The sequence below is a fragment of the Pyxicephalus adspersus genome, chromosome Z, assembly GCF_032062135.1.
Source record: "Pyxicephalus adspersus chromosome Z, UCB_Pads_2.0, whole genome shotgun sequence".
In the NCBI taxonomy this organism is placed as follows: domain Eukaryota; kingdom Metazoa; phylum Chordata; class Amphibia; order Anura; family Pyxicephalidae; genus Pyxicephalus; species Pyxicephalus adspersus.
The window spans coordinates 77068491-77086314 of NC_092871.1; the positions used below are offsets into that span (position 1 = coordinate 77068491).

Sequence of the window (17824 nt, forward strand, 5' to 3'; positions counted from 1 at the left end):
GCGATGCCTTTTCAGAAGATCAGCCACATATGCATCTTTAAGATTATCAATGGTCCTCCTTTCTGGTACTGGTCTGGGTTTTGTTGATAGAAGATCATACAGACTAACTGGGCCATTCACAATTCCTCCTCTTTTGGTGGATAACCTTCTTTTGTTTGAGTACTTTGACAGTTCCTCCAGGGTTGGCCAGCGATCTTGCTCACCAGAATCATAGATGTCATCTAAAAGATTAGTTAGACAAAGATTACAATAACTGATCTTAGAAAAAGTGTGAAGATCAAATAAACACTTGGACATTGTTCTTGATCTGCTTCAGTGTGTTCATAAAAGGAAACAGACCATTTTATTAAAATAATTTAGAACTTTTAAATGGACAAAATAACAAATGAATGAACTAATGACCATTAATATTATTATCTAAGAAACATGCTGGGGCAAATTAAGATCCAATCATTGCCAATCTGTTTTCTGTATGTGTGTAAATATAAATAAATACATGAAAAAAGCATTTCACACAGATCCAATTGTTTATGGGCGCTACATATGCATTAGCAGAACACATAATTCATTTTTCTCCGTTCACACAGGATGAGTAGTTTTTGCTTGGCACACAAGCGGACATGCAGTACGTATGGCTATTTATCAGGCAAAGATCTTATTATGGCTTTCAAAATATGACTGTTATCTGGTGTATAGCCAGGTCACAGAATATAGAATAACTGAGTTAAAACACAATACAGTGTGGACAGAACGGACACTGTAAATCCACCATTTTCATAGGTGGTTACTTTGAATATCTCCTTTACATTGTTGCTCAGTGTAATATTCCCCAGTACATTAGTATCACACTGGAGTGAGATTTGACGTTTTATATTAGTAGTCAGTGAAGTGCCCTTTTTCAAGTGTCGCAAGTGTCCTTGTGGGAAGTAGAGCTCATATTTAAATTGGTAAACAGTGTGTGTTATCCTGATTTACTGGTGTTCAGAGTGTGAAATACCCCCTATAGGGGTACTCAATAAAGTTACCCCTTATATTACCTTACTCCAGTGTCAGTGAGTTTACTCCCTATTATTTATCAGCATGAGTAGGTCTCTCTTTTGTATTTGTGTGAGAAGAAGAATCTTCTCTTACGTGGGCCCTGATTTATTAAAGCTTTCCAAGGCTGGAGGGAATACACTTTTACCAGTGAAGCTGGGTGATCCAACAAACCTGGAATGGCTCTGGGCCAGGATTCAAAGCATTTGCTAGCAAATAGCAAATGAGATTGAAGAAATCCATTCCAGGTATGCTCGATCACCTAGCTTCACTTTTGAAAATGTATTCTCTCCAGCCTTGGGGAGCTTTAATATTTCAGGCCCAATGTATTCTTTGGGAAAATGTGTCCTCCTTCACATTGGTTTTTAGTAGCTGACGGCTACTAAACTAAGTGTCCCCATACATTGGTGGTTGGCCAAGTAACCATTTATATTAATGCCATTAGGACAGGTTTCAGTAGAAGTGTTCTTACATTTACATGTGTGTTCAAGAAGGTTCAACTTCATCATGTTTGAGACACACCATCTCACATCCGCCAAGGAGTGAGTATGAAAGCCAGCCAAGGCACTTCCACTGCAATGGGCCCCAGGACCGTGTAGGCTGAGCAAGAGGTAGATTTGTGTGCACTAACTGTAAACCAAATATTTCCATCGCCATACTCTGTGCAAATGTACAGAAGTTTATAAAATTCAAAATCACACACTGACAGTTGAAAAATTTACCTGGATATTGTGGCTCTTCATCTCGACGTTCTCTTATTAACAGATCAGGATTTGGAGCAGCATTATTTAGAACATCTGTACCCAATGATGAGTGAATTCCACACAGAGTAAAGATAAGTAATAATACTGAGATATACATCAAGGAAGGCTTCATCTCTTTATCCTACATTAAAAAAGGATCAAAATATAATGAGTTTTATCCACAGCAATGGTGCCTAAAAATGGTGCAAAATGGAAAACCTGTAATGATGCAATAGTTTACTTTTAAAGAAAACTTTGTTGCTGACTGCTTTTATCAAAGATAAAAAATTCAAAAGAAAAAAATGAAATATAATGTTTAACATATGTTTTCAGACCTTTTGCAATCAGAGCAAAAAAAAAAAAAAATACAAGGAACTGCCTGCATGAGAGACAGGATTGTTGTAAAGCAGATTTAGGGAAAGCTACAGAACAAAATGTCTGCTGCACTGAAGGTTCTCATAAGTACAGTTGCCTCCAAAATTCTCAAATAATAATTTTGACACAACCAGGATTCTACCAAGAATTGGCTATCCTGCCAAACTCAGCAATGAAGGGAGAAGGGTCTTAAGCAGAGAGCTGAGCAAGAACCTGATGGTCACTTTGACTAAGCTCCTGTGTGGAGATGGGACTAAGTTCCAAAACCATAACTGCAGCACTGATTTAAGACTTGAGGCAGATTGCCTAGACATAAGGCTCTCCTCCATCTAAACAAATAAAAGAAACACGTGTTCCCAGACTAAAAGGAACAAGATTCTCTTGTGTGATGAAGCCAAGATTGAACTGTTTGGCCTCAATCCTAAATAATATGTCTGGAGAAAAATAGGCATCGCTCATCACCTGCCCAATATCATCCAAACAGTGAAGCATGGTGGTGGCAGCATCATGCTGTTGGAGTATTTTTCAGCAGGAAAGACTAGGAAACTGGTCAGGGTTGAGAGAAATTTGAATGGAACAGAAATGCAGAATGTATGCGAATCTGAGTACTTATGTAAATGTCATTTTTTTTAAACTTAATAAATTGTCTAAAATTCTATTAACAGTTTGTAAATATTGGTCCAGAAAAAAAGTAAACAATTGTAGCATCAGACTTTAAAAAATGTAAAAACTTAAAAAGTGAAGTGGGTCCAAATACTTTTAGAAGCCACTGTTTTTTCTAACATTGAACTTCTAAACATTCTGTGTTATCTAAAAACAGAAACTTGTTGCGTTCAGTGGCCGTTTAGAGCTCTACTGGCAAGCAAGGCAATAGAAAAAATAACATGATAGTTACTGCCTATTATAGGGTAATTCATCCTACTATTCATGTAGTGACTCTCAGTTGCAAACAATGCATACAGTGCTGAGGAGGGGTAGGTGAGGGACTAAAGAAAACACAGAACAGGAGGAACAGGCTGCATAGTTGCACCAGAAGCTGGCCCAGTGACTTAACTAACAAGGGAATAGGTAACTGGTAAATCATAGACTTAACAATATCTAAAGCAATATTTTAGCAATATCTAAAGCTAGTAAATTACTTTCTTGTAATAAAAGAGGAATAGACTGCAGGGATAGAGACATATTCCTGCCCCTGTACAAAGCATTGGTCAGACCACATCTGGAATATGCAGGCCAGTTTTGGGCACCAGTTCACAAAAAGGACATTGTGGAAGAAAGTGCAGAGAAGGGCAACTAAACTAATAAAAGGAATGGAGGAGCTCAGCTATGAGGAGAGATTAGCTGAACTGAATCTATTCCCCCTTGAGAAGAGACGTATAGGGGGGATATCATCACCCTGTATAAATATATAAACGGTCCATATAGAAAACTCTCTTCCCCATTATTCACTTTGAGATCATTACAAAGGACAAGAGGGCACTCTTTGCGTCTGGAGGAAAAGAAGTTTAAGCTGCGGATAAGGAAGGGATTCTTCACTGTAAGGGCTGTGAAAATGTGGAATCAGCTCCCTCAGGAAGTAGTTTAAGAAACTACTATAGATCAATTTAGGAAAAAGCTGGATGTTTTTCTATTAGCACAGAATATAACTGGGTATTAAGGATTTATTTCAATACATTTTTATTCAACAAAATAGAAAATGTAAATTGTACACAATTATATAAAAACAGAAAAGAACAGGTAATGTTTGAACATAATGAACGCATCAGGTTTACAGTGTATTTATTGAAGTAACATCAAATAAACATATCTCTAAAAATCAAGGCAGTCTCTGTAGTATTGCTTTACCTGTCAATGAAAAATAAGTAATAAAAGAAAGAAGTAGTTGAGAGGGGGGGTGTCCACATAAGGAAGGAGACTGAGCTGAGGAATGTACTACTCTTTAATAGTACATGTGAGCTTGTCCTTCACCATTATCCAATTTAGTTTTACCGATAATGGGACCATTGGTATTGAAGGTGACTTCCAAGCTCTGGCCAGGATGATTCTGTCTGCTAGAAGCAGGTAATTACAAAATGTTCTCATATATTTTGGCAATGGTATCTCAATTTTGCTCAATAGGGCAAACTCCAGGCTAGGGGGAGAGAAGTTTGTATCACCATTGGGGTTTTAAAGCTTTAAAGTAAAGATAACAGTGACTGTTGATCCAGGGAACAATAAAATGTTTCATGGAATCCCGAAGGAATGTTTTCCCCTGTTGAAACAAATTGTACCAGGGTTTTTGCCTTCCTCTGGACCAACTATGTCCTATAGGGTTTTATATCTGGGATATGTTTATTTCCCTAGTGGTTGAACTTGATAGACTTATGTCTTTTTTCAACCTTACTAATGTAAATGAAGTTATGGAAGGGCTGGAAGAATTGTTGTAGATGATAAAACACAATGGAGTTCTTATTTTAAGCTCCCCATCTCAGGTAGAAATAGTGTATGCAGCTTTAATTTTTTTTTTTTATTCCATACTCTTTTTATGCAGGGCACAAACTATTGCATCATTCTACTAATGAACCAGAATCGTTTTTACCTAAATAGTAATCCAGACCATCTAATAACATATCCTCCCCAGTTTGAAAAACAAATTCTGGATGTATAGCTGACTGTTTGGGTTCGGTAGCTTCAGTCACACATAAAATAAGCCTCTAGGTAACTATATGACAATTAGATAAACACGGGAGTTGTATATTCAGTCAGTGGGTAAGAGGGTATTAAAGGCAGAGGATCAGAAAATAAACAGGCAAACTTTCTAACACCACGTCAGAAATAGCAGATTGATTGCTTTGTAAAGGTTCTCCTTAAAAAGTGCTGCAGGGACACATCTATGGTCAGATTAGGCCACTAGTGGTCTCAAAGATTTTACCAGTTGCCTGACCCATGTTGGACCCATGTTGCAAAACACAGACAACTAGGCCCAGTGTCAAAGAAAAATGTATCTATTTCTTAAAGAAATGTCAGCTGTTAGGTTAAAATTTTCATAGGAGAATAGACACCAGCATATCCATAGAGTTGCTGTTCTCATTTATTTAATTTAGCGAAAATTGTGCTATTTATACAAAATTCAGAAAAGTAATTAAAGGTTGAAGTGTAAAGTGACCTTTCATGAATCCCCAGTGATTGATGGTCCTAAACAATTTATGGCCCTGATGTCCAGGCAATCTCCTCCTACCCCCCAGGTAGAGAACCATTTCCTTTGTCACTGTTCCTATTGACAAAAAATGAGCTCAACCAGATGTTCAGGATGTTTACCCCACACAATGCAGTCAGATGATTTTGCTACAAAATGAAGGCTACAAACAAAATGGAGTCTATGACTAAGTAATTTTCCTTCTCACCAGCCACATCCACATGCAGATAAAAAAACTAATAGTATGGCCAGCACGGTGGTTAGCACTCCGGGCTTTGTAAGGCTAGGTCCCAGGTTTGAATTTTGGCCAGGACATTATCTGCATGGAGTTTGCAGGTTCTCACCATCTTTGCGTTGATTTCCTCTGTGTACTCCAGTTTCCTCCCACATTCCAAAAGCACGCAGTTAGATTACTTGGCTGGCTTCCCCCAAAAAAATGACCATAGACTGTATTAAAGACATATGACTATGGTAGGGACATTAGATTGTGAGCCTCTTTGAGGGACAGCTAGTCACATGACTATGGATTTTGTATAGCACTGCGTAATATGTTGTTGCTATATAAATACTGTGAAATATTAATAACAATATTGGACCCAAAGTACCCAGCGCTGAGGCATCCTACTTTTCTGGAACATTTGGCACCAATGTTAAAGCATTCTTCTTCAAAATAACCCCAATGTAAGGGGCATTCATTCTACAGACCTCTGTTTTAAAGTAAACTAACAAACTCCTGTCCACTTTACAATTCCTGACTGATGCACTTTGTAATTTGTTTTGTACATTACTTATTGACAATTAGCTCATTATCTCAACAGAACCAGGTCACACAGTAGTTCCCAGCTATTTTTAAAGATGTTCTTCTTTAAGACTCATGGAGTCTATATTCTGTGTGCAGAAGAGCATATGAAATGGCAATAGTTTCACATGTGGCATATGCTTTGTGGCACAGTAATGATTGCATATTTTGTAGATTTTAAGAATTTGGAAAAGCAGCTGAGAAATATTTTTCTGGTTTTGGGAGAGGTGGGTATGAAGCAGAGGGGCAGTGGGTACCTTTGGTGTAGTTACATTTTAATTGACTAATTAGCAACTAGCATCTCATGTGACAATCTCTTTGGTCAAGTTTATATAATATACTGCAAAACTTAGTGCATTGGTCAAAAGAATGTCTGTGGTATGCACTGTGCAAGGTGCCTCCTTACTTTGGTGGCCAGTAATAATGTGCCGCTTGGGTTGGTGCTCTGTACTGAAGGCCTGTCTTTATTCATCCTGGCTACTATAGCCACTGAAACACAAAGTGATGGGAAATCTACCCATTTACCAGCTGTCACCAGAAAAGGTCAGAGGAAGTCCTCTAATGTGAACACCTGTTTTAGTAATAGGTTTTAAACTTTATAATTTTTTTTTATTGATATAACAATCAACCTTACAAATCATTCCTTTACGATTATCTGTAAGTATTTCATGTGCCCCCCCCCCCCTGCTTGTTTGTTAATCCATCTGTATTATTATGGTCAACATGATAACATGATTGTTAACAATGAAGAAAAAAAATGCTTAAAATATTGCATAGTATATGATTAGCATAGAAGAGTAATTCGCTTCACTTTGTAGAGATTTCTTACTTCTTTCTGTTGCTTTTTCGGGAATAATGCAAATTAAACAAAGGATTCCTTTCTAGATCAACTAGACCAAGGGTCAGCAACCTTTACTATCAAAAGAGCCATTTTGCCTTCTCTTCCACTAAAGAAAAACAGTCTGGAGCCGCAAAACATAACACAGTTTATAAACTTTTAAAAGTTTTAATATTTTTTAAATTTTACCTGTTACAACAAGTGTGCATGTGTAGGCCTACTTTGAAATAAATTAAACACTGAACTATGCCCCTAGAAGCCTCCATATATATATATATAAAAAAAAATATATATATATATATATATATATATATAAAAATAAATATATGTTTAGAATTTTTATTGTCAGTAGATCATTTTGACGTGGTAATTTTAAAAGTAGCTCGCAAGCCAAAAAATTGTGAGCACCCCTGAACTAGACCATGAAAGGGGTAACAGAGCAGGGTTTGCTAGCAGGTGTACACTTAAAAATCCAACATTTTATTCAGCATCATTTAAAGCATTTTAACACAAACAAGGTAACCAGACAAATATTAGCTTTAAAAATTTTCAATGTTTGGCTATCCCAGTATCCAATATTGGCAATTTGTGTGCGAACCTATTTCTTCAGGGAATAGATAGCAGAGTGACTGGTTACAAACCCACACAGCCTTTACTATAGTTACATAGTGGGCCTAATGTCTTAAAGCTCCCCAAGACTGGAGAGGATACACTTTCACGAGTGAAGCTGGGTGATCTAGCAAACCTGTAATGGATCTGGTCCAGGATTGAAAACATTTGCTAACAAATAGCAAATGACTTTTAAGAAATCAGATCCAGGTTTGCTGGATCACCCATCTTCACTGTGGAAAGCGTATCCTCTCCCACCTTGGAGAACCCTAATAAATCAGGCCTAGTAATTCAGGTTGAAAAAAGACATATTAATAAAGCTCAACCACTAAAGAAATAAACATATAGTATCCCAGATATATAACCCTTTGGACATAGTGATCAGGATGATCAAGTACCATCAAATTATCCCTTTCATGGTCTAATTGATCTAGAAAGGAAACCTTTGTTTAATTACTTGTGGATTCTGCCAGAAATTCAGTAAACTGATAACTTGGTGTACTCCCTGTATAAACACAATGAAGGGATATGGGGGAATAAAGAGTGGGATGTGTGTTCTTTGTAATCCATCAGAAAGGAGGAAGGCATGGGTGACACCAGGAAATACAGAGCTGTGTTATTCTGTCAAAAAGGTAGTGGTGTACTATAATACTGTCACATCAACAAATATTTTTTTGCTTTTACAGTGTGCCTAAAAAGATAACATTTGGCAAAATGTGTATTCCAGAGATGTATTACACTTTAATTCCTAAAGCAAACATAATATTGTCTTTCTTCTGTAAACTTATCACCCCATTCTCAAATTTGCCTTAATAAACACCAAAAATAGGTTTTGTATGATTTATAAAATCCTCATAGGGCCTTGTTACTTTATAGGACCATAGGAAAATACCCTAACTTCTGTATATTTATATTCGCTTATATTGTAGATTTCCCACTATTGCGTGCAAATGTATTCATCTGTAAAAGATCTGATTTAAGTACAAGCTACAAGTATGAAAATGGAATAATGAAATCACATCATATTATGTGAGGTGACCGAGCAGCAGCTCCTATATAGATTTGTCTAGTGGAAATAAATGTCACAGAGCTGTCAGGTTATTAAAGTTAAAGTGGGGCTGGCTGTCATAGCAAACAGTTCATTGAACTGACTTATATAGCCGTCATGCAAGCTACATTGCCTGACAATTCTGAATGATCAATGTGGACTTATACTGCACTCTATATTCTTTCAGAAAGTTTCTTGCTGTGACTCGAAGAGAACTTCATGTAAACTTATGGTAATTCTATTATCCAACTCTTTGATATTTGTTTTTTAAGTATTAACAACAAAAATGACTTGAGGCTGTAATTCTGCTTCCCATAGAACTTTTTTGCCACAAGTCTTCCAGGTTACATGATACTCTGTGTGTAAGTGTTTGTGGGAGTACAAGTGTCAAGAAGGGTTAAAGAACGACGTCTTATCTTTATTGGAGGTGTACAATGGTCCTAAACAAGAGTGACTATGTTCATATTTTCTAACTGGGAAGATTCAGGCAAGAAGAAAAACTGGCATTGCTTTATAGATATCTACAACATTTCAGCGTCAAAACCTAATTCTGGGCAACCAGATTGTTACATAACCACTAGCTTTTGGCCAAACATCCTTGTTATACTATACTGTTATAAACATGCAATAATAATAACGATTTTATATTTTGTATATTACCAGCTTCTCCTTTTCTCATGACCTCTCTGGGCATCAACAACTACAACTTTCTCCTAATCTGGTCACTCCCACCCAAACAAGTGGGGAAAGGAGGACAAGATGTTCACAAGGACAAAGACTGTTTACACAAATCCACTTGTTTATTCCCAATACATGTATTCATGTTTTTGTTCTTAATTTGTTAAAAAAATAGATTCACTGTTAGGTGGCTCTGTAGTAGTAGCATGAAAAAAAACTTTACTGTTCCTGCTATTCCGGTGTCACTCAAACAAGAGACAAGGGAAATACTATATTATTATGTTACAGTATTTATACAGCACCAACATATTACACAGCGCTGTACAAAGTCTATATTCATGTCACTAGTTGTCCCTCAAAGGAGCTTACAATCTAATGTCCCTACCATAGTCATATGTCTTCAATACGATCTAAGGGCAATTTTGGGGGGAAGCCAATTACCTAGCTGCATGTTTTTGGGATGTGGGAGGAAACCGGAGTACTCAGAGGAAACCCATGCAAACACGGGGAGAACCTGCAAACTTCATGCAGATAGAGCCTGGAGTTCTGCTTTAAGTACTGATAAGTATGTTAATGGGCTTTTAGCTAATCTGACAAATGTTCTTATCTACAGAACTTGTTTTTGTAGAAATGTTTGACTGATTTGACTACATCTGGCCCTTGGGTTAAGAAGGTTATGTGTAAGGCTGTGTACACAAACACCTAGGTTCACCATTGATAGTCTATCTTCTCCAGCCTTGGAGAGCTTTAAAAAAATCAGGCCCAATATTTACATGATCAAATAGCCTTTTTTGTTTTTTCAAGAGGCACATAACAGAGCTTTGTACCCACTGCTAAGTGTTTTGTCTTAGCTGAATGAAGACATAACACAGCAACATTGTAAAACTCATACAGGTTCTAACCATGTACAAAAAAAGTTTGGCTTTAAAAACATAAATTCTTGGTTCACAAACTCTGAAACATAGGCTGGTCAAAATGAGACCTCACCGACAATCCCAGGCTACTAAAAAGACACACTGTGCTATGGGATACCGCAGTGCCGCTCTATTGGCACCAAACTGCATATGATGCTTTATTGTGCTATGATGTATTTTACTGCAAATCCACACAACAAAAGATTGTTAATCATTGGAGCTCCTAAAGCTTTTGGAGACAGGCATCCCCCTAAGAAACTTTAAGGCTGAATATCAAACTTTAAACTTTAAAAACTTTAAGGCTGAATAGTTTTATCTGCCTTAGAAATGTTATTTTTGCAATGATCTCCTGATGTAGGGGTTGCACCAACCAAATCCTACATTCCTTTACAAGACTTTTCCACAGTGTACAATGCAGAAGAACTTTATAGCTTTCCCTAATTACCACCTTTGTCTTTGACTGGACAGCAAAGGAGATGCCGCATGCATCTCCTCTACTGAATATGAACAGACTGCTATAATGCAACATTCGTTTAACATGTGTCCCCCTAAATCTGCCTGGAGTTCAGCTTTGCCCAAATATATACATATCTCTGGGTATAGTGCTGACCTTCAGCTATTACCTGATATTATTGATCTTATGATCATATTGATACCTGATCTTAGATCTATTTCAGGTTTTTAAGAATCATAAAATATTTTTGCAACACAATACCTGCAAAAAATTTCACAAATATGCCGCTTTATTTATATCATATCATATTAAATTGCAGCTGTTGCTTTGTTGCAAGTTTTCCTGTAGGCCAGATATATGATCTCTACAGATTCAGCTGCTGTTCTATAGACATTTCTTCTTGTCTCGGCAAAAGAGTTAGGTGACAGAATGTATGGAGGGACAAATGGCACAGACTGCACATTAAATTCAATCTGTTTCTGAAATAACAGCATATAAAAGCTATGTTTTATATATGGTTCCTTTCTTAGCTATTGTCAAAACTTAACATAACTAAAATTGACGTAATGTTTACATTATATTCGTATGGATAAAATGAAGCCCTTTTTTTTTAAGTATTCTGGAAGCAACACACAGCAAAAAAAATCCTTCTAGGATCACACACTTTGGAAGATCAGTGTTGTGACCTACAAAGTCATATTTTTTTTGGCATCTCCTTTACATGTTGAGGTTGTTTAATATTTCACATAAGACAGCTGAGAAGACTGACAACACTGTCTACCCAGTGTCACATTTTTAAATTGATAAGCTGAATTATTTATATATATACTATATATACTATATTACTATTTTACACATTTTCAATATACCTTTAAATACACACTATTTGATACATTACCCCTCTCATAGTAATATGACATACAAACCATAAAAAAAATAATCAATATGCTCACCTAACATTGATAATTACAAGTTTGGAATTGTTATTTGACGACATTAAACAAATTGCTACTTTGAATTTTCTTTTGAATATGGCTATTATACTTTATTGCATAGTTTTGCGGTATACCATTGTTTAAAGGCATCGTTATTTTGTCTTATTTTACAGTTTCGTAAAGCGCTTTCTACGCATCACCTGAGGAAGCCTAAGTGGCGAAACGCATCGTGTTATGAGACGCTGTTATTGATCTCACTCTTTAACAATTTTGAGTATACTATGTCTAGCTAATTGGTCTGCTATCCTATGCTATTACAGTGTTTGTACTTTGAGTTGTGACAACATTTCTTTTATTTTGTTGTATTATCAATACAAATATTTTTGTTTTGTTATCAGTCTTTGTTATCTTTGCTTTCAAATTTTTTTATTGTGTGTGCTGAGTAGACTATAACACCATCTTTGTCTGGGACAGGGCTTACAAAAATCAGTTAAATGTATGTGCATGCACAGTATGCTATGTGCAGTAAACAGTGGCCACCATGGGAAACCAATAAAGAAATGGATTATGTGCTATATGTGGCAGCTGTGATAGGGCTCAGTAGAACAAACACTACCTGCAAAAGGTCAAGAACAGTACAATGGGACTGAAAGTTCAATGAAAGGAAGTCACAAACGTATACATCACTATAATTTAATGTTATAACTTTAAAAAAAAGGAAATACTTTAAACAATGTATGTACTGATAAATTTAGATTTTGTGTGAAGGGTTTACCAACGCTTTAACAGTAATATTTGCAACTAACAATACTATATACTAGCTAAAAGGGCCATAGAATTCTACTGCAAAATCATTCTACAGAGCCTGTACACTATTAGATGACACTGCCCTCTCTTGGTTTACTTTTCTTTATCCAAACGCTTGTTCCAAATCTCATTCAAAGTTTACTGTTCCTGTCCCTGTCTGTACTACATTTCAGCACTTGGACCTATACTAATTTTTTTGTTGGCCTACAAGATATGCATGAGTGGCTGGTAGGTACCTATAACTCGCTTTGGATAAAACTAAACCAATATTTTTTCTGCCCTCAGCTTCAAAATCTGCAGATCTATGGACTGGTAATCTGCAATTTATTATGCATTTTTGGTTTTACACCAGCCTCTAAATGATTCCAGTAACAGATGTAGGGTTGGGGTCCGGTTAGATCAAAGATCAATATAATAACACATTTTCTTGTTGAAACAACTGTAACATTATGTGCTATGAGTTTTATGTAGTGATTTCAACTGTCCAGCTCTTTTTGATCAAGAAAACAAGGTCCTTCACATTTAACTTGGATTTAATAATTCGAATATTGCTGGTGCAGAAGATGGCAAACAATGCATGCTCCTATCAAATTGAACATTATCAATAATTTCTGTTTATTTTATTCATTGGTATCCAACAAATGCATTTTCAGCACCTCAATGTGCATGGATTCACTGCCCTCAAAGCAGCTTAAAGGCTATGATCCCTTCTACAATCATACGTACTACACACAGGCTTGGATCAGTTTATATAGTAACACTTTTTATAACTGGGATATTTATTTCCCTAGTGGTTTATCTTGATGGACTTATGTCTTTTTTCAACCTGACTTACTTTACTATAAAACTATGTAACTATGTGTAGAGTGTGAATAGCATATGGAACAAAAGCTGAATACAGGTGGAAACTGAATCCCAAACGTTTACCTATGTACTACCATACTGTCCCATGGCATTTACCACATTATAACCTATGCCCAAACACATTTTAGTGTTACCATTGTTACCATTTACACTCCTTAAATTATTGGAAAAATTTGTGAGTATTGAATCAAGTTAAAATAAAAGTATAAATTGTATTGCTATCTTGCTGTCATATATATATATATATATATATATATATATATATATATATATATATATATATATATGTATATATATATATATATATACACACACTTTATATACTCACATTGGTTCCATACATTTTAACATGAGTTATTGACTTTTTGGATTTTATATCATTTTTTACAGTCAGTACAAAACCAGGGGTAAGAGAAATGACAAAAAATACCATGAATACAAATATTTTAAAAATATATTAGAGGGTTTGAAACATTGAGCTCTATCTGTTTGTACCTGGTGTTGTGGTCGAAGCAGTATTTGGAATTCACACTATAAAGACCCTCCGACTCTTCTTTGAAAATTTTCTTTCTTCTGCAGCTGATGGCACTGGATCTAGGGAGCCTACCAATATACCCATGTTGATGTATGATTCAGATATGAACTGATGGGTGGGAGGAGAATTATCAGATTAGATAAAACTCCATATCACTCATTTTTAATCTACTCACTGGAGCATCAACAAAGGAACTGTGTGAATATTCAGTATGGATGAATGTTCTGAACATTTGTGAGCCTTCATCTGTTGGGTGGGAATGACAAAGCTCTAAACTATCCAGTAGCATAACTCTAGAGTTTGCTATTGTCTCCTAAAGCACCGAGCTATAACTTGGGTTTAAGGTATTTTAATAAATAATATGATAAATGTGGATTATATACACTAGATTTAACTATGTCCATAGATGTTTTTTAGGCACAGCAGTGTACACTATGGCTGTTCATGAATCCTATACAGGCATCTCTGCTTGAACTTCGGTAAATGAGAATTTAGAAAAGTCTCAGGGACATCATTGACTTTCGTGTACTTAAAACCTTATAAAAATTCCTCATTGTTCCTGCTTCTGTAAACAATCTTAAAAAGAACCTGCCACCAAAATAATTGCAGGTAACAAATGCTTCATGGAACATTTTCCTATCCAATACATTTTAATATTATGATTATCAAATATGACTTTTTCAGGAAAAGCGCCTACCACAATGTCAGCAGCTGCCGCCACTGGCATTCATGCCTACGTGCTTGTCAATGTCTCTCCTGACAATACATCCCATTTAGCTGAGATGGCTCACCCCACAGTGACCTTGCACCCTGATTAGCCAGTACTTGCATAAAGTTGCACTCAAACATAGCCATATTGTGGTGTGCACTTGCCTGGGTGTGTGGTTTCTGATTTTCTGTTTCTTACTAGGGATGAGCAAGAACGCCTCCGGCATTCTCGTGGAAATTTCCTCGAACTTCAGACGGTTTCGCGAAATTTCGGCGAACCGATTTTGCACAACCTTCAGAAGATCAGGGAAATGTTAAGAGGAGGATTCACAGAAAATTCTCCTGTTTGCGATTCTCGGGGCACTAGAGGTTAATTAACCTCTGGTCCCAGGGATATTCCTAATGAATACGGCCGCCTCGAGCCGCATTTATTGAGAAGATGTGTGATCTCCGGCAATAGTGGTTATTTAACCTCTAGTCCCAGGGATATTCTCAATGAATGTGGCCGCCTCAGACTCACTTATATACCTGGACCCACCTTCTAGCCCTTTGGTATCTTGTCAAACTCTTTTCATTCCTCTGGCCCTGTGTGCCCAGGGTGTACCCTGGTTGCCTGTCAGTCTGTGCACCACCAGTCACCATTTTATGCATACCTAAGTTCTGGAAACAAGCAAGTGCCGGTATGGTATGGTGCTTGTCTAAAAGCGAAAAATATCAAGAATGACATTAAAAAGTATTGATCCTGCCCTTCTACTGTGCAGCCCCAGTGCCCCACATGTGTTGTGGCTTGCTGTGTCCTGGGTCTGTCACCTAATGAACACCAGCCAGAATGTTACGGAAAGGCTCTTCGATGTCCTCACATTTCCTGTTGTAACTTTATGACAGGAAGAGAAGGTAAATCTCTCTAGTGGGTTGCAAACTGCAAAAAATAGCCCGATAGGGATTTTATACCTTTACCCCAAAAGAAAATTTTGGCTAGACATCCACTAATAAAAATATCACTCATGACCAGTAAGTGCCCCCCCCCCCCCCAATTACATTCTAAAAACCTGATCATCTACATATGTATACTCATTACAACAAAAAAATATATTTTCAGTAAGGCAAAATTTACACAGATGCCAAAAAAGGAACCTCAGCTTGTTTTGAAAATGTCCATAAGATGGTCCAGTGCATCATGCCACTCCAGATGTGTTTGGAGCTGCACATGTTTTAACACTGTGCACCTCTGTACCTGTGGTTGAAAACTGCACAGGTTGCTGCTCCTAGGTGCATAACAAGCTGTGGTATTGCACACAGGAGCAGCAAACTGCAACAAAGTTAAATGTGTTTGCTTGTAATGCACTAACAGTTCAGGTACAGCGTACAGGTACAGTCCTCCTACCTGGTATTCCACTAACCCGACTCTCTCCTCTACAATCTATTATGAATGCTGCAGCCAGACTCATCCATCCTTCCCTCTGATCCTCTTCTGGTAATGATACTGATACTGGTGCTGGTGATGGTAATGATACTGGTGGAACTGTAAGCAAACACATGAGAGGTTCAGCAGACAGTCCCAATCACTATTAAACTACAGGAATCTATATAACTGCATTAAATACCTTTTTTGGCCTTTTGTCTACTTCTATGAAACTCTCTGTCTGGAACTCGGGCTGTTCTCTTCTCTTCTCTTCTCTTCTCTTCTCTTCTCTTCTCTCTCTGTTAGCACGCTGAATCAACCGTAAGGCTAAGCAAACACGTGCAACAATTGTGCAAATGACTGCAAGATGCATAAACAAGTTCTGTACATACAAAACCTTTCTGCTTTATGGAGAGGGAGGGGAAAAACGACAAAGCAGCACCCCACTGCGCTCCTTCCCCTTCAATTCCAGGATGGCCTTTCGGATGACGAGCACTGCACACACTCAAGATTCTCAACCGATATCAGCCCTGAGCCGATTAACGGACAAGGGGTGTGTATGGCCGTGTATGAGTACACATATATGGCGTGTGTACAGTGCTCTTGGTCCATTGTCCGAACGACTGTCCTGGTGGATCCATGGATGGCAAACAATAGAAATGAAAGTGAAGGAGAGAGAGCAGTGGGGTGTTACTCCATCCTTCTCCCCCTCCCCAATCCACAGAGCGGTGCTGTATGTATAGAGCTAGTTCATGCATCCTGCAGTTGTTTGACGTTGGAAAGGATCGTGAAAGATCCTTTCCAAGGACAATTATTGCATGTGTGTACTTAACGTAAAGCTAGGTACACACGTGCAATAATTGTCATTAGAAAACAAACGACTAACGATTATGCACTATTATTTTGAATGATCATATTGTGCACAGTTCTGTACATGCTGTAACGATACCATCGTTCAAATATAATCCACCAATAATGTACACACGCTAGATACGATCGTTTGATTGATGCAAGAAGTGACATGTAAAGGAGAAAGTGTATTGCAGAAACACCTACGATTACTGAACGACCGTACACACAATAGATATTGAACGATCGTCGTCCAATCAAACCCTCCAGGCGGTCGTTCGTTTCCAGCGACAATCCTCGTTCATCGTGTCGTTGTGCACTTTTTTTATTAATGATTATCGGACGAACAGTCATTAGTCGTTTGTTTCCAACGATAATTATTGCATGTGTGAACGCAGCTTGAGTCTGCAATGGCCGCAAGCTTTCCAGCCACTGTTCTTGAAAGAAATTTGCCATTGATGACAAAGTAAGTAATAAAAGCTGTTTCTTGTTACATAGACAAGTATGTAAATAAAACATTTTGTCAGTGTCTGTGGCAATTGTTAGTTTTTTAGTGTTTGCCAGACTCATGCTTTGGTTTGAACATTTGCTTGTATTATTCATTCGGAAAGCAGCCTCTACTTAGCGTTACATTGGTTTATTATTGCTGGTTTAGTGACCTTCATTGGAGTCTACCTTAACAAAGCTGCAATAAGAGTACAACAGCAGAAGACAACATTCCGACCAATATCATGGCCAAATAATGTATATATATTGTATATATGTGGATAAGTAGATTGTAAGCTCTTCTAGGCAGGGTCCTCTCCTCCTCCTGTGTCAGTCTGTATCTGTCATTTGCAAAACCCTATTTGTTGTACAGCGCTACGTCATATGCTGCGTTGGTGCTATATAAATCCTGTTTAATATTATTAGAGGGTAAATCCCTTAGACAGCAATTGGATACACCTGACTGGTGTATTAACCCAAACAGAAAAAGAAAAAAAATGTGCTTCAGATAAATTTTATTATAATAAACTAACATATGAAAAACCTCTATTTTAATGAGAAAATTTCACA

General features: G+C 37.2%; 1 long non-coding RNA gene across 1 annotated transcript; it reads right to left on the minus strand.

Annotated features, from left to right (window-relative positions):
* Positions 1 to 159: 159 nt before the first annotated feature.
* Positions 160 to 13888, minus strand: LOC140343353 (uncharacterized). The gene is made up of 3 exons (XR_011923301.1): positions 13770 to 13888; positions 1758 to 1920; positions 160 to 221 (listed from the first exon to the last, which is right to left on the minus strand). It is a non-coding gene; the product is annotated as an uncharacterized lncRNA (long non-coding RNA).
* Positions 13889 to 17824: the final 3936 nt, after the last annotated feature.